Below are 23387 nucleotides of genomic sequence, written 5' to 3'. Positions count from 1 at the left end.
ATTTATAATACACAATAATTACAATATAATATACACTGGGCTAGTTATTTGCTTTTTTATTTTTCTTCTTAATTATAAGTTTATCTATTCTGTTTATGACTATATAAACTGCCTGGCACAGAACCTGACACACAATAGGCACTCAACATCAGTTGAATGGATTTTCTCTACTATTCTATGCATGTTAATTGACCTACTGTAGTCACATCTGTTTAGGATTGGCTCTCCAGCCTAGGCTGTGAGATCTTTAAGCCAGGGAACTGTCTCTTGCTTTTGCTTGGCACAATAGCCAACACTTGGGCCTATACATAATGAATGAATGGTTATGATTAGCCACTCAGTAATTTTTTCTCAAATTGTATTAGATCTGACACACAAAATCAACTTGGGAGATGTTATTTAGAGTAAGTAGTCTTGAGAGGTTAAAAAAAAGTAATAATCAGAGGTCAAGGAAAGCATGGATAAGGTCTGCTTGGTTAACAAAACTTGAATGATGGAAACAAGCTTGACATAGTAGTCAGAAATAACTCCAAGAGAGACCCAAGGGAGCTGATTCTCTCTTTGGATATCTAAATCTATCACTGATGTAGCAGTGTGAACTCTGGAAAAGGAGCATCTCTCAGAGTATCCTTTCCCTCATATATCAAATATGTAAAGAGGGCCTGATGTTTGCTTCTTTCACAATAATATTGGAAGAACAAATGAGGTGGTATAATGTCAAATGCCCACTGGAGAAAAGGCACTCTATGAATGGAAAACTCTCTGCAGACCCTGCTTACTGCAGTTTGAGAAGCTATATGCCAATGGCGAAGTTGTTGCACAAGACTGAAGTTGAATTCCTAGGAAAAAATGTTTCCCTGATATTAAGAAAAAGAAAAACAGACCAACAGGGAATGCTCAGAAACTGATAAAAAGAAAATCAGGTGGTAGGAAGATTTAGAGAAAAGAGAGAAAAACAGAATTGAAGGATTCTAGGGAAGGATATGCCAATTTCATAAGAAATAGGGAAGCAGTTAGAGAAACAAGGGTGGTTTCCCTTGACATCCTTCCTAATCCACTGTGGAGTCCAGTCTGAGTTTGGTCCAAGACTGGACTGCTTTGTTCCATGTCTAACTCATGCCCAACACAGGAGTTTATTTTTTTTGTAGGAACCAAGAGAGATCTACCTTATAATAGAATACTAGGTGTTATCTCATAGAATAGTTTCTCTAAAATGTTTCAGGTAGTTTTCAGATAGCAACAAAGTTGTGGAAACACTATTCTGTATGCCCTTCCCAGGTTTCCTTGTGTTGGCTCTTTCCAGAGTTAATCATTCTTATCTCTTTCAACTACCCCTCTGAATAAACAAGTTAGGAAAACACAAACGTCTCCCTATGACCAATGCCCTCACCCTGTCCTGAAACTACATAAAGCTATACGGGAATTAAAAGAGAGGCTGAAGGGATGGCATTTCCCTAAGGCTTGTTGCCATATCTCCATTAAGATTCTGGGGTATGTGTTTATTTTTATGACTCTCTTTTGTGAATAGATGGCGTGAGACAGAAGTCCTAATTCCAGGGTTCATTTTACTGTGGCCTATAGTCAGACTTTCCAAGAAGAAATATGGAAAATTATGGTCCAAGCAGCGTTACTGTCCATCGAGGGGCCAAGGAGAATCCTGGACCTCATCCACCCAGCTGCTTAAAGTATCATTTATGAGCAGCAAAACAATTGTTTTGGGGTCTCAGAAGCATTATTTTGAGCTGAGTTTGTGGCATTAAGGCCCAGCTAATTATAATGATCTGATTTTACATCACTTTCACATATGAATGATTGCCACTGCATTATTTAAATGGAAGAAAAGAATGCTTGAGGAATCTTGTCCTTCTAGATGGAAAGCACAATGTGTAAGGAAGTAGAGTTGGTTATAATTCTTGCCCTACTTCATAACAAAGTCATTTCATGTTATTGTCTTGTTTAGCTTTCCAAAGTTCCAATGAAGAAGATATAAAGATTACTAGCTCTTCTTTCTAGTAGAGCTCCAGATAGATGTAACTGGCTTAATGATGGAAAGGAGAAGGCATATTGAATAAAGAAAAATATGGTCTACTCATGCAATGGAAAAATCTGCAGCAATCAAAAGAATTAGATCCATACGTATCAATATGGATAGGTTTCAAAGAGTCTTGAAGTGAAAAACTGGGATGCACAATGGTAAATCTAGTAGGATCCATGCTTTCTATTATACTTTTATTGCCTTCCTAAAGTCTGGATTTCTGATTCTTAATTTGGTAAATTTTGATCACTAAATGCCATCCAAGAGGCATTTCAATTCTCTAAATTAATAGCACTAATAAAAAAGGTGATGCCTTATATATATATATATTTTTAATCATTTAGAATTTTCTTTCCTCACTGGGTTTTTATAACAGTGAACAGAGTTAAGTCTGGCTCTAAGATCTAACAATTTGGAAACTAGCTCTGCATAAATCTACAGAATTCTGCCAAGGATGATCTGAAGAAGCTACCCATCTCTGCTGAGAATGAAAGATAAATATTCATGGTTACAATGGTGTCATGATTCTTAGCTAAAGGAGGGAGTTAGGTGTACCACTTGGTTCATGCTCCATCATCAGCGAACCACAAAATTTTAGTAGCCTAATAAAATGATTGGGGAGAGAAAGCACACTCTCTCTGCAGTCTCTCTGACTACTAGGAATATTGGAACAATAAACACTTTAATAGTTTCAGTGTCTTTTATTTAAACATTTCAGGATTCCTCCCTACGCTACTGTATGGCATTTCCAATGAATAGGGAGACAGAGAAGTAAAATATAGTATTTCTTGGGAGATGACCTAAGGCAAATCTGCTGGCACCTTTATACATGTGCTCCATGTCAAATGCATTGTCACCCCTTAGAGGAAAGGCCCTGGTAGATGACAAGCATGCTAATAATTGCTTTCTTGTAGCAAGAGCTAGCTGGTTGCAAACTCCAGATACAAACTGTAAGAACACAGAAGTAGGACAGGAAAACTCCAGGCAAATTGAAGACAACTTCCTACTCTGCTTCCTCAAGGTCTACTCTAAGTTAACATTGATGTAACTAACTAACTATCTGAGAACAAACATTTTTTATGCAATATCTAGTCTAAGATGAGGCAACAGTCAATGAGACTCATCAAGTCTTCCCACTAAGTTAAAAACAGACACCTGGGCAAAAGTCCAGTCAACCTATGGGTCTTCTGGGTGAGGGACCAAGAAGACTGGATAAGCCACTTTCTACTTTCCAGTTGCTAGTGTTTCCAGCTGGTACAGGTCCCAGGAGAGGGGAGTCTGGAAAAGATTTTCTTTTTGAGGTTTTCTAAGAATAAAAAATTTCTTCCAACTTATACTTTCATCAAAATTAAGGACTGCATACATGGCTGCTGGGGTAGAAGGGCAAGAATGAAATCATCAGCCCATGCCTTCCTTTGAGGCCAGTTTCCCAGGATTAGTTCTCTTGCACATGAGCTGAAGGCACATGGATTCCATCACTTTCTAAGATAACTTATTCAGTGTTGTTATGGGCTGGATCTATTGTTTCAGCTTACAAAAGCAGTAAGGATCTTCAGACTCCAGCCAATTCATGGAAATCACCCTTTCATCTGGGTAAAGACTAGGATCCATGAGAGATGAAAATAGTTAACACTCCTCTGGTGCCGGCATATAAAACCAGGTTCTACATCTAGATACAACTCCCCCAGGTCTGAGACCTTGGTGGTAGAAGGAAGAAGAGATTTAGGTCAATATGTCTGTAGAAATGAAGGTGGGGGGGGGGGGTCCCACATCTCTTTTATGAGACAAAGAAGAGTCCCACATCTCTTTTATGGGACAAAGTTAAAGGGTACTGAATCCAAATTCTGTACTTATGGAGATACCTTGTGCTGACCAAAGAGAAATAACTAGATAAGGATTACTTTTATCTGCAATTCATTTTAGTGTTTCCTTTCCAATTAGACAAGTGAAGGGAGCTTTTGCATTTTTCTAGGTGACACAGGATGCCACACTCAGATTATCCAAAATTTGGGAGAATCTGGAAGGCTGAAGACTTGGCTCCAAAGTTATTAGACACAGACCATATAATAAATGATAAGGTATACAAAAACCTCATAATCCTTGCATCTGACTCACTACTGGTCATTAGAAAAAGATAGATTAAAAAAAAAATCACCCTGGCTTTGTGTTCATTGCTGAAAGTAGATGCTCCTGGCTCAGTATCTTCCATTCTGCTTAAGTTTGTTGTTTTCTTCTCCTGATCACATTTTTGACCTTGTTTTTCTGGTTAGATAGGTAGGAGGTATTTTTAGATCTTGTTTTCAAGATCTTCTAAAATTTCACTTTCATCTTTAAAGGCACTCCATTCCATTTATGATTCGAATGAGGAAGAACACCTCTAAATGCTCCCTTCCTTTTTTGGACAAATTCAATCTGTATTTCCTGAGCACCCACAGCATGCTAAGTGCCGGGTTCTATGATGATCAAAATAGACACTTGCTATCTTTTATTAGCTAAGTAATTTCTCAAATATTTAAAAAATTTTAAAATGCTTGAAAAGTGACAGAAGGAAACAATGACAACTGCATTAATAACAACAGAGAGAACATCATTCCCACAGGGGTGTATACGTCTAAGGAAAGTCCTTCTCCAAGGAGTGGCTTCTACCATCTAAATACTCCTCCTTTTGATCCTCTCTATGTATCCCCCCACTCCAGCCCAAGCCACCTGAATCCCACCCTGAATTCTTAACTTATCCTCATTGAAGTCTTTCTTTGACATCAGACAGAACTTGTTTGAGTTCAGTTTCCACATTTGCTAAATGGAAGTAACAAGAGGGCTTTCTCAAGGGTTTTTTTTTTTAAGATTTTATTTATTTATTCATGAAAGAAAGAGAGAAAGGCAGAGACAAAGGCAGAGGGAGAAGCAGGCTCCTTGAGGGAAGCCTGATACAGGACTTGATCCCAGGACCCCGATATCATGACCTGAGCCAAAGGCAGATGCTCAACCACTGAGCCACCCAGGTGCCCCTCCTCAAGGGCTTTTTAAATGAGAACTGAATGAGACTATGCTTAACCTCAGGCTCAGAGTGTTAAATAAATGCTACCTAATACTATTTTTATTATTCTTAATAATAAATCATAAATATAGAAGCTTGGGAAGTCCTATACAGGAAGTGGGACCTGAGGACAGTTTTGAGGGTGTGTGTGTTACCTTGGCTAGAAAAAGGAAAGTAGAGCTAGGACCCCAGGCTCATGCTGAAACTTCTACTTCGTCAATGTGAGCAAGAGCCTAGGCAGGGCTGGGGAGGGGGGAAGAGTGGCAGGTGATGGGATGGGGGTGTTTGCGTGTTGAGGGGTGTGGCAGGGGTCAGGGAGTCAATAATGGGACTCACTAGACTGGGGAAAAAATCATTAGTGGGAGCAGTAAGCTTGGGCAACTGGAATAAAGACCACGAATATAACCTCTCAGAGAGTGACGCATATAATCCACTCATGCAAATAATCCCCCAAGAATGTAGCATTCTTTTTAGGAACTTCTGATTCCCATGAGCGAAGAAGGCGGGGAGGTAGAGAAAGAATGCTTGTTCCTGGTGTCAGTAAATAGAATCTTCTAGCAAGGAAGTACATTGAATATAGTTGCAAGAGAAGTTCAACGCTCTTGAAATGCTCTAGTTGGGAAAAACTAAGCACCAGGGATTTCCATGGCCAATATGAATCTTTGCAACTCTTGAAAAATCATCATTCCTGAGGGAGTTAAGGCTCTGTTGAAAAGCTTTTCTGTTCCATAGGTTAGCAACAGGCTACCAATACAGAGTTCTGGAGACTACTTAGGATTTAAAACACAAACTCAGCTTTTGCATGTTTTTAAAACATCCCTTTAACTATGGGTTGTCTAAAAATAGCTATGCCCCAAAGAGTTTATTTCCAACATTTGACATGATTGCATTTTGCAGCCATTTGTTATATAAATAATGGTAGCAGACAAGAAATATGAAAAAACATTGCCCCTTCTCAAAGCCCAATGGATTTAATGCTTTTGTTAACTCTGGATTCCAAATCTGAGGGTTGTTTGTCTGCGGTGTGTAAAATAAAATACTCTATGCCTGCCTCAGCTTTTCTTCTGATGTAGCAGCAATTTGCAAAGGAACTATTGTTCTTCTAAGGCTCCCCTGACTTTTCTTCACTGACAACTGTACATCGAGGTGGAGAGGAGTTTCAGTGTGGTGGCTGCTGAGATATTGTGAAGATTTTCAGAGCAAAGGGAATTGCTTTTTGAGATGATGACTCAAGCAGTGTTTCAAACTGCTGGTTTATTCAAGGCTTGACAATATGTAGGGCATTTTCTGGGGCTCTTATTTCTTCATCTCTCAGCTCTGATCCAGGATTATCTGAATAGAGTCCACTGTGTGTGTGTGTGTGGTGTGTGTGTGTGTGTGTGTGTGTGTGTAAGGCAGGAGATAGGACAATTTCTTATGCTTAGAGTGGTCAACAAGGGAAAAGCAAGGGCTGGACTGTTTTGCCTTAATTCTGTTTTTCTTCTAGAACATTATCTTCCCCTTCTCCATTTTACTATCCCTCCTCCCTCCTCTCCCCTACCCCCCATCATATATTGAATGTTTATTGTATGCTATCTTTCTAACTTCCTCATCTCTAATGGTCGTACTTTAAGATGTGGTTCTTCTAATGGCTACTGCCTCTTCTAAAGCAATCCCACTCTGTAATTCTTCACTTAGAGTCTAAGTAGGAAAGACATAGTGAAGGGAAAGAAAAGGATTTTGGTCCTGAGTTAGTGAAGCTGATGGGGAGCTAAGGCTTGGGTTATGGGAATAGCTTTTGAAACAATGGTTGTTTTGTAAGGGTCTTAACTGGAGAAGTAGGATGTATGCCATACTGGTGAGGGAGAAGACCCACAGAAAGCCAGTCTTTAAAGCCAAGGGCAGAGGAAGTGAGCCTTCTGACCAAGCTCATCCAATAGGCCCAAAATTAGCCCACAGAAGCGATGGAGCAATAGCCTAGGGAATGGTTTGCCAGCCATATCACTGACTCTAAAGTGTAATGGACTTGGCAACGTGCTGAACTGACTGCCCCAACCCCTTAAACTCCTAGCGAGTAATCTTAGATTTTAATTTTAATCTTTAATGACCTAACTCGAGTTCAAGATCAACCTCTGATATCCATAGGGATAAGGACTGTGGGCATCTCATTTAATTAAATAGTGGATTTTCTTATCCCATTCTTACTTTGTCAGACTCCTTCATAAGCTCAAATTTTATACTAAGAGGCAGATACCTTTCACTCCATTGAGGGATTTTGAGAGTGATAGCCCCCTATAATCTCTACTCTGACCTTTCTCATTTTTTCCTGGTTCTTGGAAATTCCTGAGATTTATTTCCACCCCATTTAGTTCTATTTGAGACCAGGCTCAACATGTCTGTCTTTCCAGATTCTGCTGAAAACCAAATCAAACCCTTGAATGGTAAACTGCTCTTAAAAAAAAGAAAAAAAAAAGAAAAAAAAAAGATTTTATTTATTTATTTGGGGGGGTCACTAGGGGGTGAGGGGCAGAGAAGGAAGGAGAGGGATAAGCAGACTGCACACTGAGCACGGACCCCAATGCAGGGTTCCATTTTACAATCCTGAAATCATGAAGTGAGCTGAAATCAAGAATCGGCCACTTAACCCACTGAGCCACTCAGGTGCCCCTGAACTGCTCTTCTTAAGCTTCTTGTTCCCTCAGAAAAATTAGAAAAATTATATTTGTACCATGTCAACACGGTCTTGAGCCTAGCTCAGGATCCCTTGTTCCCTGACCAACAAGCTGATGAGACTGCCCAGCTCATTTGAGTCAATCTCCTCCTCTCACACAGCTTCTGGAATTGGGCTTTGGTAGTGGCAAACTGAGGAACTGAAACTTTAATCATAGACAGATATGTTTCTCACTCTATGTTAACTCGGTTTAAGGTCCCTTGCCCTTTCTTTTTAGGCTGCCTCAAAGAGAAAAAAAAATGGAGACACAAAACACAAACAAAGATAGAAGCCAAAGGCCCAAGAAAGACTCTTATACCCCAAACAAAGAAACCAAATGGCCACTGCCGAGGCTCCACTTGGCTGGTTGCTCCTCTACCCCAAATGTGGCTGAAACTCACCTCCCTGCTGGCCTCTCTCGTTTCCACTGTTATTACAAATTTCAGCCATTTTCTTCCCTCCAAGAAAAGACAGCATTATGAAAAGTGAGCAGATAAAGGTAATCTAGGTATTACTTTTCTCTGAACACTCTTTCATCTTTTTCTTATTCCCGTTCATCCTGAAAATGGAACCATTCTTCAAAGGGGAGCCCTTTGCCAATTCTGATGACCTTGGTTAATTCTAGAGCAGGTGCTCCACAGTCATTGCATAGAAGGCAGAGGCTTTCCTTCATCCAAGCCCTTCACAATGCTAACATCTTCATACCAAAACTTGGCACTGTGGCTTCGGGGCGTTCTCAGAGGGATGGCAATACCTTCGTTACAGTTTGTGAATTTGAATTATGTAGGGCTGGTTTGGAAGCAGAGTGCCATCTGGGAGTACAGTCCCTCTCTTCCTAAAAGTCCTTAGCTGCTGGAGAACCCAAGAGGATGGGCTGGAGGAGAGGGCAGAGGGAAGAAGGCAGGCATGTCACCCAGCCTGCCAGGGCTGCACGTCTGGTCCTGACCATATACTCACAGATATTCCCATATAAGGGATAGCAAATCAATCAGACATAATAAATGTGGACCGACTTTAAATATAAGGCATCCCCTATTTTAGTCAATTTTTTTCTAAATATTTTCCTTAAAAAATGAACCTAGAGTTATTTTCCTATTCCAAACTAGAATATCATTTGCCTTCCCAGCCCAGACCACCCACCAAGTTTCTACCACTGGAAGATGGAAAGCACTAGATATGCTGTGAGGAAGCCTGCTCTATCCTCCCAATTTCCAAACCAAAGACACTTGCAGATGCAGACATATTTTTCCCCCCATGGTCTAAGTTGCAACTTTAAACAGCTTGGCAGCTTTTTCATCCTGGACTGCGATTTCCATTATGTGAAGATTCACAAGGGTTTTGTTTTCAAGTAGAGGTCATGGGTTATTCCATGGGCGTCCTCTCTCAACCCCCTTGAATCGATAACCTTCCCCTGAGTGTGACCCTGATGCTCGCATAAGCTTGGGACACAGACAAGGAGTCATCCCAGGAAATGTCTGTCTGATGCACAGGTGGAGGGGGTTTAGGGAAGATGGGATACCTTGTGAACTGATGAAGAAAAAAACCAACAGAGCTTTTCATGTGCCACCCTGCTTGCTGCTCCTCATTTTACTTTGATTTAGGAGTGTAGTAATTAGTAATGTTCACATCCCTGCTTCATTGGTTCATATTTATTGTAATTTATAGCAATGATAATTCATATTCTTTTTAAAGATTTTATTTATTTATTTATTTATTTATTTATTCATTCATTCATTCATTCATTCATTCGTTCACGAGAGACACACAGAGAGAGGCAGAGACACAGGCAGAAGGAGAAGCAGGCTCTCTGCAGGGAGCCCAATGTGGGACTCGATCCCAGGATCCTGGGATCATGCCCTGAGCCAAAGGCAGATGCTCAACCACTGGGCCACCCAGGCGTCCCATGGTAATTCATATTCACTCAACTTTACTTTAGTGACTTCTTCTCATTCCTTTGGTTTCAATATTGCATATAAATGCCCCAATGCTCTCTCCCCAGAGCCAATCCCTTCATATTTTCTACCTAAACTGGATATATTTCACAAACTCTGCACTTAATGAATGCCAAACTGTGCCCCTCACTTGGTGAAGATAACACACTCATTGTTTGAGTCTGTGTCTTGCTCAGTTTCTTCATCCTACACTTAATTGAGAAGAAAGTCTCAGGCTTTTATGCACCTCAGAAATCCTGACAATGAGGGCCAAAGGGCTTCCCTTAAGCAACATGAGGAAAATAAGAACTGTGTGGGCCCTGTTGTGAGAGGGCGTTTTAGGGGCTAGGTGAGTAATGACAGGGTATAGCTGGTGTCCATGGGCTATGTTCCAGAACATTCCTTGCTTTTCCAATCCTTCTCCTAAGCCCCTCCTAATTGTGCACTCACCTAATGGAATCAAAATGGTAGCTCTGTTTTTCCAGGCTTGGTGATAGTCTAACAGTAGTCAAATGCTTTATCATTGTAAAAAGTATGTGTTGAGATGGGCAAACTTGGGTCTGAGATCCAGATACCTGGTAAATGAAGGTACAACAGGCATGGCTATGACTATTAAAGAAAGATGTGATTTGGACACCACCTCTTGGAGCCACTTGCAGTACTGCCCTGTGGCAAGTTTGTCACTCCATGGTTACTTTTGATTGCTGGATTCCATTTTCTTCATGCATGGTTTGGCTTTTGTTGCCTTTTGATACTCAGCCTCTCCAGCCTCTTTACATAAGAGTTAATATCATCTCCTTGGAACTTTCTTCCCTTAGCTGGAGTGCTGTGTACTCTCAGGGCTTCTCCTATTTCTTCCAATTATTTTTTTCCCTCTGTCTATCTCTATGGCATATTACTGCCCAACACCATCCCTGCCCCGCCCAATTCTCTCCATCACTTGCTTTTTCCTCTACGTTCTTTCCATTTTTCAATTTCTTTACAGTTTCACCAATCGCTGCTTTGTGGCAACCTCCCAGCTATGAGTGCTAGACTCAAATATCCATCCTTCTGCTGGACACATCATTCAGGTGTACACCCTGCATGTTCTACGGTGAAGTCTAGGTCTTCAGTACATGTTCATCTTGCATGTTTACTTCCTGTAGGGGCACTCCATTCTTTTCATCACTTAAGCTGTGAGTCTCACCATCCTAAATTTTCACTCTCCCACTTCCAGTAATTCAGATTTATCCACCAACAATATTCAGTGTGCATCCATTATGTGCTGGGCCACAGGGATAGAGAAGTGAACACAACTTAAATGGTCTCTGGCTTCACAGAGCTTATATTCTATCAGCTGCTTAAATTCTGGAGACCTGGCCTAGGTAATGTCATCCATATTTAACTTGTATCTTTTCCCATAAAATGCCCCCTAGTTCAGATCCTTATCGCTTTTCCCTTTTGTTATTGCATGGCTTCGTAAATGGTCACCTCTAGTCACTGTCCCTCTGTCTCCAGTTCACTGTATATATTGCAGCCAGTATCACCTTTTTATTTCACAGCTCTTATCACATCACTTTCATGCTCAAATTCTCAACCCAGTATGAAATGGAGCACTCAGGCGGCATTTACAGGGGATAGAACTTTGGTGGATGGAAGACTCCTGATCAATCCAGGTACAGCATATCATTTTTAAATGTTTAGTCTTTGGAAGTATATCTGTATGATTACCAATCATCTCTGCCAACTGATTCAGTCTCCACTGTCTCTTTATATCTCCATCTGGCTCATACTCTCCCCAAAGTGATTTTGTAGGATCACCTCCCACTTCTATCAGCACCCTCTCCTCTCCAACTCCCATTAGTACTTTCTTTGGGTTTAGTACTGGCTGGTCAGAAATCTAACCTACGATAAGACAGGCCTGCCTAGTCAGAGTGGTCAGGAGCATGGTTAGAATTATCTGGCCTAGTGATCTCTCCTGGGCAACTGGGACATTATATGTATAACATTCAACCTACAATGGATATATTCACTATAACTGTATGTGCTCCATGGAGTCAATTCAATTCCCTTGGAATATTCTTCACATTCCATACATCAATGCTTAGCTCATAACCTACATTCTTTTCCTTACCCCTGAGCTACATGGTGGCTTTTATGCATATCCTTGACAGAACCTCTTCTGTTCATTAATTTAAAAAATATTGGTAGCATGCTTATCTGTAAGCAGTGAGGAGACCAGAACCTCAGACCTCAAGAAATATACTTCTTATGGGAGCAGAGAGAAAGCAATGAATATGTGAAATTTCAAATGGAGATTAAGTGCTATGAAGCTATTATAAAGCAGAGAAATGATAAGAGACAATAGCAGAGACTGAGGAGGTGTTATTTTATCAGGGTGTTCTCTTTGATATTGGAGCACGGCCAGAATGAAGTGAAGGAGCAGGCCATGCAGATATCTGCAGAAAGTGCACTGTGACCAGAGGAAGGGCCAACACACTTCCCACAGCAGAAGTATGCTGGCCCAACTCAGAGATTGGTAGGAAGGCTACAGGTGCCAGAGCTGAGAGGTGTTATTCTGTATGTTGGCAAACTGAACACCAATAAAAAATAAATTTATTATTAAAAAAAAAAGAAAAAGAAAAAGGCAAGGAGTGATAAAAATTGAGAACAGTGAGGTGGTGGGAGTCAGATCACACAGTGCCTTGTCAGTTCAGGAAAGACCTTGAGTCTCATGGTGAATGAAATGGAAAGTCTCTGGAGGGTTTTAAGAAAACGAGTGACCTAATCTTACATTAACTTCCTGCAAGGTTGGAAGAAGGAAGGCCACTTGGAATCTATTACAATAGTCCAGGTAAGAAATGATGATGGCGTAAACCATTGTAGTAGGAGGGGAAGTGGAAAGGGTTTATCAGGTTCTGGTTATATGTTGAAGGAAGAGCTGATGGCTTGGTTGTGCAGTGAGAGATAAAACAGATATAAGTTTCTACAATCTCTGGCCTGAGCATCTTGAAGCAAGGGAGTTCCATTTGCTGGAGAGAAGCACTCATGTGAGGATGATGAGGGCAAAGTGGGTAAATCGAAGTCTGGTTTTGGACCCCAAGTTCAGATCCAGCCAAGTGAAGACATTGAACCAGCAGCTGGATGTACAAATCTGGAATGCAGGGGAGAGGTAGGGGCTAGAGATATAAATCTGGGAGTCATCAGACTATATATAGATGGCTATCTAAAGCTTTGATGGGATCACACCTGGTAAGTGAACAGAGCCAGAAAGGGAGAAATCCATGGGCTGAGTTCTGAAGCCCCTCAAAGTGTAGAAATCAGGAAGGTGAGGAACCAGTATAGAAGACATCATGGGGTATCCGTGAAGCAGAAAGAGGACAAAACAGAAAGCTGGCCTAAGGCAAAGAGAAGGAATCTCCTCAAGGATGGGTTAATCAACTCCACCAAAGGCTGCTGAAAGGTGGGGTGAGATTTGTGTCAAAGCGGTGGGGTCCTTGAGGCTAGAATTCATATCTGATGCGTCATTAGTTCTCAGGGCCTCACATACACCAGATAGACCATAAACACTGAAGAAATGCCTGATAAAGAACAGTTGTGATTGGACGCAGCAAGCATGGTGTACTCCATCAGCAGATGCCTGTCCTGGGGCAAAACAAGGAAGAGATGACCGCTTTTACACATGTTCCACTGAAAGGATCCCTGAGTGCTCTTGCCTCATCTATGGGGCTCGACCTGGAGACACTCCCCATCTGTAGAACTTCAAAGGCTGTTGGAGGTGGAGCGGGAGGGCTGGGGAGGGAATGACTGCACAGAGGAACATGTTGAGGAAGAAGACAGAAAGACCAGAGTGGTCGGGATGACGCTGCGTGAACACAGTGATGCAGGAATGAGAGAGAATCTGGAGATTGTGTCACGAGAAATTAAACACATGACAGGGTAGGGAAGCAGAGAGAAAAGAGAAAGCTGCAAGAGAAGGCAGAGAAAAGTGAGATAAGCAGGAAAAGAAAATTAAAAGCAGAAGGAGACAAAGAAAAAACCTGAGTTGGTGATGCCAGGTCTGGAGAAAGAACACAAGGAACACAATGCTGAGGGATGGTGCTGGGCCTGGCCCGGGGCCCCGGAGAGACTGGGGTCTGATTTCCACAGGCCTCCGACAAAAGATAAATGGTGCATTCAGGGGAGCCCTCCACAAAGCCTCTGGGTGTCTGAATCCAAGATGAAACACACTGGCCAGGGTGAAAGGCTCAAGTAAACACCGACCACAAGGGCCCTGGGGTGACAAGCAACCTGTCTGTGGGTTTGCCAAGGCCATGGGCGGCCGAGCAGTCCGGGAGGCTGCAGCGTCTCCCTGGTTTGCAGCCTGTGTGTACAACACATGTGGCCATTTCAAGGGGAGAAGGGGGAGAAACCCAACTGCGTTTAACTGGGTGACCTCTCTTGTCAGCATTTGGCTAATTAAGGAAAGATATCACCTACAGATCTCTAGGTCTCGGTCCTATTTCCTGCTCGTTAAGAAATGGTTTAATGAGAAAAAAAGAAATCAAGGAAACAGAATTGAAATTATTTTCTTTTCCCCAAATGCACTGAGTGGCAGTGATTGCTTTGCCAAAAATGCTTGAACAATAGGATCCTGACACGAAGACTGAAATCTAAACAGCATGAAGAAATCTTGAAGGCCAAGCAGGCCCCATTATCTCATGCTTGCACGACTACAGTCCAAAAGATGAGTGATGATTCTCCGTTTGTGCAAGCGGGGTGGTGGGCCAAGGCCCTGACAGAGCCACTAATTGCCCATCTGCTTGTTTACACAGACCAGGGATGGTGGCCGGACAAACAGCTCATTTCCCTTGAAACTGGACCAAACCCGGGGGAGCCTGTCCTATGTGACACAGGAGGAGCTGTCACAGCTCTCCTGGGAACATGATTCCAGATCAAAGCTGGCAACCAGCGAGCTGAACAAAGACAGGTCTGCGTGGCTGGCTCTCCCTAGGTAGTGACAGGTCTGCCACCTGCCCTGTCTCCCCCCACACCGCCACGCTCCCAGGTCAGGTAGTTTTAAGATATTCAGATCCAAGAATCAACCAGAGAGCGTCACCACCAAGTGGACACCAAGGCTTTCACAGGCAGGTTTGATGCCCCCAGTGAGCCTCTCCACCTTTTCAGACCTTGAGGGGCAGGTAGCATGTGTTACGCCACGTAACTGTTTGCCATTGTGGTGTTCTTCTCGTCCCCTCAACTAGCCTGGGAGCCACTTGAGGACAGGAACCAGAAGCCCCTGGATCCCACAGCAGGACAACTTCCTTGTGAAGAGCCATTAGCCAGAAAATGCCTATGCTTGTTAATCATGATTAGCAACTCCTAACATGACATGGTGTTTGTTTTTTTACATCAGAAGACAGGTTTTCTTGAGACAAGAAAACCAAGAAAACCAGACCTCTTGGTTATACCACCAGCTAACTACACAAATTAGTAATGTCTGGCTCCTATCAGACTCCTGGAAAGAAGATGGAGAAGACTGTCTTAAGGACCTATTTCTCCTCAAAATGAGAATGGCCTTAAAAAAATCTAGGGGCACCTGGGTGGCTCAATGGTTGAGCATCTGTCTTCGGCTCAGGGCATGATCCCGGGGATCGAGTCCCACATTCGGCTCCCTGCATGGAGCCTGCTTCTCCCTCTGCCTATGGTCTCTCTGCATCTCTCATGGATAAATAAATAAAATCTTTAAAAAAAATCTATCTCTGACTGCTCATACATAGTTGACTGCTAATGTGTAGCAATACGGCCATGAAGTAGGAATTGTCCAGAACTTACCATAGGTATACTGAAGACTATACTTATTAAAATTTTTTATTTATTTTTTAAAAGATTTTTTTAAAGCTAAACTGCTGAGCCACCCAGGCTGCCCACTATATATTTTTTTAAATATTTATTTATTTATTTGAGAGAGAGAGCATGAGCAGGGGGAGGGGGAGGGGACGAGGGAGAAGCAGACTCCCCACTGAGCAGGGAGTCTGCTTCTCCCATGCAGGGCTTGATCCCAGGACCCTGAGATCATGACCTGAGCCAAAGGCAGATGCCTAACCAACTGAGCCACCCAGGTACCCCTGAAGATGGCATACTTAAAAGGAGGGAGGCCTACATTAGTAAGTCAACCCAGCAATTTCAGATTTGGCCCTGTGAGCATTTAGAATACCACATATTAGAAACTTAATAAACTCATGTTGAATATACCTAAGAAGGGACCAATCCTCCCAAAGGGGAGGAGGAATCCAGCCCTGGAATCCCCATTGATGGGTCTGTGGGCCTGAGTTCTGTGAGCCAAGCTCAGCATTCCCACCTTAGTCCCACCATGCACCCATGGCCTCAGCTTTCTGCTTATCACTGCTGTGTCCCAGGCCTTAGTGAGCATCCATGTGGCTCAGACTCTACCGTTGGAGTGGTTGTGTCAGTGGCAGGGCAGAGAAAAGCCAGAAGAAGAAGAGATATCTTTTTTCTGGAAAGGGCTGTGAATAGGTCACCTTTAGGATTCTTGTATTCTCAGAAGGAGCTACGACACTATTTGAATACCTAGCTGGTGATAGCTCTATTTTTCCCAGATCAGTAGTATAAGACTGGGAACATGCGGTATCAGCACACTAAAAATACTGCTAGGGAGATAACAGCATGGTTCAAAATACTACCAAGGAGTTAATCTCCACAGACAACTGCATGCAAGTGACTAAAACCATTCCACGTGACACACAGAGCAGGTTATGTGAAAGGCATTTTAGATGCTGTGGGATCCCACTGCAGGCAGAGTACAGGGATCCCACGGATCGGTTCTATCATTAGGCAGTGCAGCAGAGGTGACTGCTTGAGGGAGACACAGTCCTCCGGGCAGTGGAGCAAACTTTGGGGTGACTAGGATAGCCACCTAAGAGGGAGGCAGAAAGTGTGAGAATGGTACAAGCACAGGGAGAAGTTGTGCTCGAGAATCTGCATGTCTCTCTCATTCATACGGAGCAGTAAGTGGACTGTGCTTTTGGACAGCTGGAGTCCTGGAAAGAGGATGCACACAACTGGTTAATTCTGCAATAGTGTGAGAAAGAGTTGTTTAAAGAAGAAAAGAGGACGTCCTCACTCCACCCTCTTACTCTCTGGAAGATACACACAGACGAGTGTCACACAGTACAAAAGGTTTGTATTACACTGAAACTGTTGCTCAAAATGGGACTTACACATAGGAACAAAATTTAAAAACAAACAAACCACCACCATTTATCACAGTTTATCCAGCCAGTGGTTTTCTTGATCCCTTTGGCTATTACTTTAGATATTTTTGCTTGGAATTTGTTTTTTTTTCCTCTTTCCTGACAGCTCATTGATCTTGGTTGCGTTTGGATTATCATAGTTTGCGAGAAACAATCTAGGCTACTTTTCTAGCTTATTCTTTCTTAGATGCTTCTTGGATGGTGTCCATTTAATATTTTTGGGAAATCTGTCTGTCTCTCTGTCTTCTGTCTCTCTATAGATATACACATGGTATTTTAATCTCAGAGTATATGTAGTATGCCCCTGGAGTAGAGGTTACATAAATCCAAGGAAACAATGCCATTATTTTAAATTAAGATAGGCAGAGTTTTCAAATTGATCCATGTGGAAGATGTAATCAAAACTTCAGAACTTTAATATAAATTCCAAATTAAAAAAAATTCCAAATTTTGGTTTAAAAAATTTTTTTAAGAGCAGCCCAGGTAGCTCAGAGGTTTAGCGCTGCCTTCAGCCCAGGGCATGATCCTGGAGACCCAGGATCAAGTCCCACGTCGGGCTCCCTGCATGGGGCCTGCTTCTCCCTCTGCCTGTGTTTCTGCCTCTCTTTCTCTCTCTGTGTCTCTCATGAATAAATAAATAAAATTTTTTTTAAAAGTTTAAAATTTTTTAAAGATTTTATTTATTTATTTGAGAGAGAGAGAGAGAGAGAGAGTAAGCAAGCGAGATAACAAGAGCAGGGGGTGTGGCAGAGGGAGGGGGAGAAGCAGATACTCTGCTGAGCAGGGAGCCTGACACGGGGCTTAATCCCAGGACCCTGGGATCATGACCTAAGCCAAAGGCAGATGCTTAACTGACTGAGCCACCCAGGAGCCCTTCTAGTTTCTCATCTACATTTTCAGGAGCAGAAAATTTGTATATAAACTAGTAAATGAAAAAAAAAAATGTGATTTAGAAGTGGCTCTTATCTATACATTGTATTAGCCACTCTCTTGCTTCCCTAACAGAAAGCATTTTAAAACCAAAGACAACTGACAGAATGGGAGAAGATGTTTGCCAAATGACATATCAGATAAAGGGCTAGTATCCCAAACCTATAAAGAACTTATCAAAGTCAACACCCAAAGAACAAATAATCCAATCAAGACATGGGCAGAAGACATGAACAGACATTTCTCCAAAGAAGACATCCAGATGGCCAACAGACACATGAAAAAAGTGCTCTACATCACTTGGCACCAGGGTAATACAAATCAAAACCACAATGAGATCCTACCTCACAAGGGTCAGAATGGCTACAATTAACAAGTCAGGAAACAACAGATATTGGCAAGGGTGCGGAGAAAGGGGAACCCTCTTACATTATTGGTGGGAATGCAGGTTGGGACAGCCACTCTGGAGCATGGAGTTCCTCAAAAAGTTGGAAATAGAGCTATCCTATGACCCAGCAATTATACTACTGGGTATTTACCTCAAAGATACAGATGTAGTGATCCAAAGGGGCACCTGCGCCCCAATGTTCATAGCAGCAATGTCCACAATAGCCACACTATGGAAAGAGCCCAGATGTCCATCAACTGATGAATGGATAAAGAAGATGTGGTGTAATATATATATATATATATATATATTACTCAGTATGTACTATTCGGCCATCAAAAAAAAAATTGAAATCTTGGCATGTGCAACAATGAGGATGGAACTAGAGGGTATTATGTTAAGTGAAATAAGTCAATCAGAGAAAGACAATTATTACACTACTTACGAGGCTGTTTATTTCTTCCCATGTAGCAACTCAAAGAAATAAGTTTCTTTTAGACGGTACAGAGGAGAATGACAAAACCTTATTCCCGGGAAACACCATCTATCCTGAAGAAATTACAAGGACCAGAGCAAACACACCTATAGTTTGCTATTGATCTGACCCCTAAAGACAACAGTGATGCCTTTTCCTCGGGCAAGCACTAGTGGTCAGCTTTGCACATCCTGATAGACAGACTAAGTCAAATAAAAGCCAGAATCTACTACTGAAGGGTCTAAATATCAAGGGCCATGAAACTAAGGAACAATCAATTAAACAAAGTAGTAGCTTGCCTCCAGGATGGCCAGCATCAATTCTTTCCTTCCTTGGATATAAGCATTGTTCTCCACTGAGAAGTGGAGTCTATAGCTCTACTCCTTAAAACTGGGTTGGCTTGTAACTTCTTTGACTAAAAGTGACACAACGTCTTATCCCTAGACTTTAAAAGGATTGGTAGTTTCTGCTTCTCTTCATTCAAAACATTTTCCCTGGAAAGAGCTAGCCACTATGTAAGTAAGTCTAACTACCCGGAGACCACCATGATGAAGAAGCCCAAGCCATGTGGAGAGGTTGCATGGATTCAGATGTCCAGCCAATCCTCACCTGTGCCATCCATCCCAGCCCAGGATCCAGACATGTGCATGAAAAAGTCATCAGATGATTCCAAAACCAGCCACCTTCTGATGTCAACCTCATGGAAACTCAGGACAAGAACCACTCAGTTCAGTCTAGACAACCCACAGAGTTGTGGGAGATAGTAATACATTGTCGATCTAAGCTGCCAAATTCTGAAGTGGTTGGTTGTATTGCAAGAGACAGCCAGAATACATCCACAGATTTCTAATGCCAACAGCCTATAATCTCCACTAGCAAATATAAATTCCAGGGGCAAAGTTGTGTTCATCTTGCTCACCCCATATCAATAGCAAGTAGCACAGTGCCTAGAACATAATAAGACCTGAATTAAATTGATGTTTAATGAACATTTTGAACAGCTTATATCTGTGCTAGTATGGTAAAAGAAGGACCCATGATCAACAAAGTATCTTAGATGAAACTAAATCTGACTTGGCTCAAGAAATAAAAATCACGGCAAAGCACAAGGGAATGTAAGGAGAGGGTAAAGGGAAGGCAGAGAATATTTATACATATGATTATGCTGGATATTGTACTGGATGGCTGATGTATGGTAGGTGATTTGATTTTCATAGTAACTTTATAGTACTGGTGTTAGCATCTGTCTTTGAGATGAGAGAACTCAGCCGTGTTTGGATAAAAATAAGTTTCCTGAGAATAGTTAGAGAAGAGATGTGAACTCAGGTTTGTATAATTCTAAAGCCAGCCCTCTTTACACTACAGTCTCCCAGGAGATTATAATAGAAACAGTAAGAAAACAATTTGAAAGAGATACAAAACCCATCCCTTGAATCTTACCCAAGACTATTGAGCTCCATTAGTTGCTGGCAACAAGTTGGACCTATTTCACCACATGGAGCTCAGACCAATTACAATTAATGCCACAGCCATGAGTACAAACTGGGAGCCAATGCCAAGGGAAGCTTAAGTTTAAGAAAGCAGATGATCACACACATATATCATGTCAGCAATGAGGCCTAATCATAGAATCATGAAACCTAAGAGAAGATTTTAGGGGAAAAGTAGTGCCTTCCTGGGAAGAAGAGCAATTCAGATCTTTAAGGGATTCCTATATTATCTATTTGAATACATTCCACTTCCCTAGAATGATTACAGTTACTCCACATTTCATTTATTTCAGCAAGGAAATGGGATGGTGAGATGAGCTTAGTAGGCAGATGGTTTGTTTATTTTAATGAATAATAGAATGTCAACAAGTTGGTAGATGCTAGGGGGAGGTGGGAAATGGTAAATAACAAAGGTTCTGGTGCCAGACTCAGACGTGGAGACAGGATGTGCCATTAAGGAGCAGCACTTCAGGAAGCTAAGCATTTAAGGTTTTGTTAACTTTGTGTAAGGACACGAATTGACATGGCATATTTCCTATAGTGGAAGAAACCATAGTTTATCCCCGTTGATCCACTCAAATGCACATATCTAATTTTCAGAAGAAAAACAGTAGAAACCAATCAAAAATATAAAAGCTGGTGGAGAGAGGTAGATAGCTTTCTTCTTGATTCAAAAGATTCATAAAAGGATTAAAAAAATTAAATGATCATATTCTTTAGCCTCAGTTGACAACCTTTCAAAGTCTCATAATTCTCCCCTCTGCTATAAAACAGAGTTTGAATGTTCCAGTAATTAACAGTTATCAGAGATAAGGTCGTTTACTCTGGTGGTGTTTACTGTTATCCTCAATCTTTTAGCCACTGAGACGGGCACTTGATTCTGTGGGTCTCAAGGATCGTGTGTTTGCAGTGCAACTCGGTGGCCACTAGGTGGTAATATTGTTGATTGGGGGTAGCCATGATGGGAGATCCATGAGGCAGGCCATCTTTCATGGAATTATGTAAATACTTTCCATCAATAAGATATAACTTTGGAAATCACAATTACACTTTAAAAATACTGTAATGGTGAAATGACACACTCCTGTAGAAAACCACTGTTTTTTTATTACTTTTAGAGGAGATGGACAAGATGAACATGATTTTCCTGCTAGTATTTACAACTTTTCATTGGAATTATCTATTATTTGCCATTTGAATTTGGAATGACAGCTATTCACACCACTGAGAAAGTAACATTTTGTGATTGACTTTCTGGGCTCTCCTCTTGGAACCACCTGATAAGACTGTGATAAAACAATTGAATATGTAACAGTAGCAGCAGATGCTAACAGAGTGCCTGGTTCTGTGCTAAATGCTCCCTGCAAATGATCTCATTCCATCCTGGGCTTCTACTAGTGCTGCCACAGTTCTTCTACAGCAAAACTGACTCAGCAGAAGAAACAGATCTGCATATTTTGAAGGAATGAAGAAATCTTTCCAGAGTTGTGCATTATCTGTAAAATCATGTATTATGTGATCTGTATTCTGCAAAACAACTCCCAGAAGGCAGTATAGGCGTCAAATTCTTCCAGCATAAAGAAGACAATAACTAAGTACTTTCAAAGAGAAGTCATGTGATGGCAACTGCAATCAATCACTGATTAAAACCTTGCTGATAGTTGTCAAGAATCCAGAGAGGAAGTGGTGGCGATGCCAACAATTACATGAAGCAATTTATCATGAAAACAACTATTATGCAAGAATGCAGAGCTCAATACTGATTCCATAAAATACTTAACTATTTGTCACCACAATTCTTTCTGAAGCACAGATGACAATTCTTGTTGCTGCTGGGGAAGGTAGAATGAGGGCTTCTATTAGGACTCCTGGAACAAGAGTCCCTGCGGGGAGGGGTGAGCTACTGCCAGCAAGTCTGCTCCTTAGATGGTGAGAGAAAATAGTTATTTCTAGTTACTCACACGGGCCTTGGGACACAGGGAAAAAAAGTGATTTTCCAAGTTATTAGGATGGCAGAGTACCAACATTGGGACTGAGATCACATTGACCTTGAGTAAGTTGCTGAAATCCTCATAGTTTCCTTACCTGGAAAGTTAGTAACAATAAAATTAGCTTCAAAGAACTGAATATTAAGCGAAGCACTGTGCTTCAAACTGTTGAAGTCAAGAAGCATCCTCCCAACTCCCTGTCTGAACTGAAAAATTGAGGGAAAATTTCAGACAATTGGTATTTCTCATAGAAGGCAGGTAGGATAGTAATTATGCTCTAAAAATAACATACTGTATTAATGCTCTATAGTCATATGATGTGGTCCCATTTAATTTTCATTTTTTTAAGTTCTTTTTTTTAAAAGATTTTATACATTATTCATGAGAGACAGACAGAGAGAGAGAGAGAGAGAGAGAGAGAGGCAGAGACACAGGCAGAGGGAGAAGCAGACTGTGCAGGAAGCTCAATGTGGGACTCGATCCCAGGACCCCAGAATCACGCCCTGAGCCAAAGGCAGATGCTCAAACATTGAGTCACCCAGGCGTCCCTATTTAATTTTCATAATGATGCTACACAATGGACATTTTATAGATAAGAAGAAAAAGGCTCAGAGAAATTTACAAAACTGTCCAAAGTCATACAGGAAAGTTAAATGGTAAAGCTGGGATTCAGAGAGAGGTCTTCTAATTTCATGCACGATGCTCTTTCTGTTATATTCAGAAAACCTAAAAAACCCTTTTTCATCAAATGGTGTACATACAGTCATGATCAGAGGATTAAATATTGTGATTATAGCTTAATAGCATGAATAAAACTTCAGAAGTTACTAAAACCCTGCTTCTAGAGAACACAACTGAGTCCACCCTTGGTTTTTCCAAAACAAGCCAATGAAATATGTAAAGGGAATTCACAAGTGGGCCTGAAGTTCTACACTTAGAAAGAGAGTGGCTCACTTGGCTTCATGGCCTTCTTCTACCTGGGAATGTTTCTACTGATCAAAAAGAGGTTATTGTCATCTCAAAGGATCTTGGATTCTGTCGTGATGAAAGGAAATGAAGGGATTACATCAACACCAGCAAAACCAGCAGTAGGTGGGCACTAGTAATACTTTAATACTTAGACGGTTAAAGGCCTTACTCAAAGTTAGAAAAGTCAATTTAAGGTATAGCCCCTGTTCCACTAACACAGCTT

At 41.5% G+C, this 23387-nt stretch overlaps 1 protein-coding gene across 21 annotated transcripts in view; it reads right to left on the bottom strand.

The window, feature by feature from the left end:
- FMN1 (formin 1) overlaps positions 1-23387 on the bottom strand; it is a 438849-nt gene that overhangs the window by 79847 nt on the left and 335615 nt on the right. The gene's annotated exons all lie outside the window — the stretch shown is intronic.

The sequence above is a fragment of the Canis aureus genome, chromosome 32 (genome assembly GCF_053574225.1).
Source record: "Canis aureus isolate CA01 chromosome 32, VMU_Caureus_v.1.0, whole genome shotgun sequence".
Classification (NCBI taxonomy): domain Eukaryota; kingdom Metazoa; phylum Chordata; class Mammalia; order Carnivora; family Canidae; genus Canis; species Canis aureus.
Note: the sequence above shows the minus strand (reverse complement) of the source record. Positions and strands in the feature narration are given on the sequence as shown.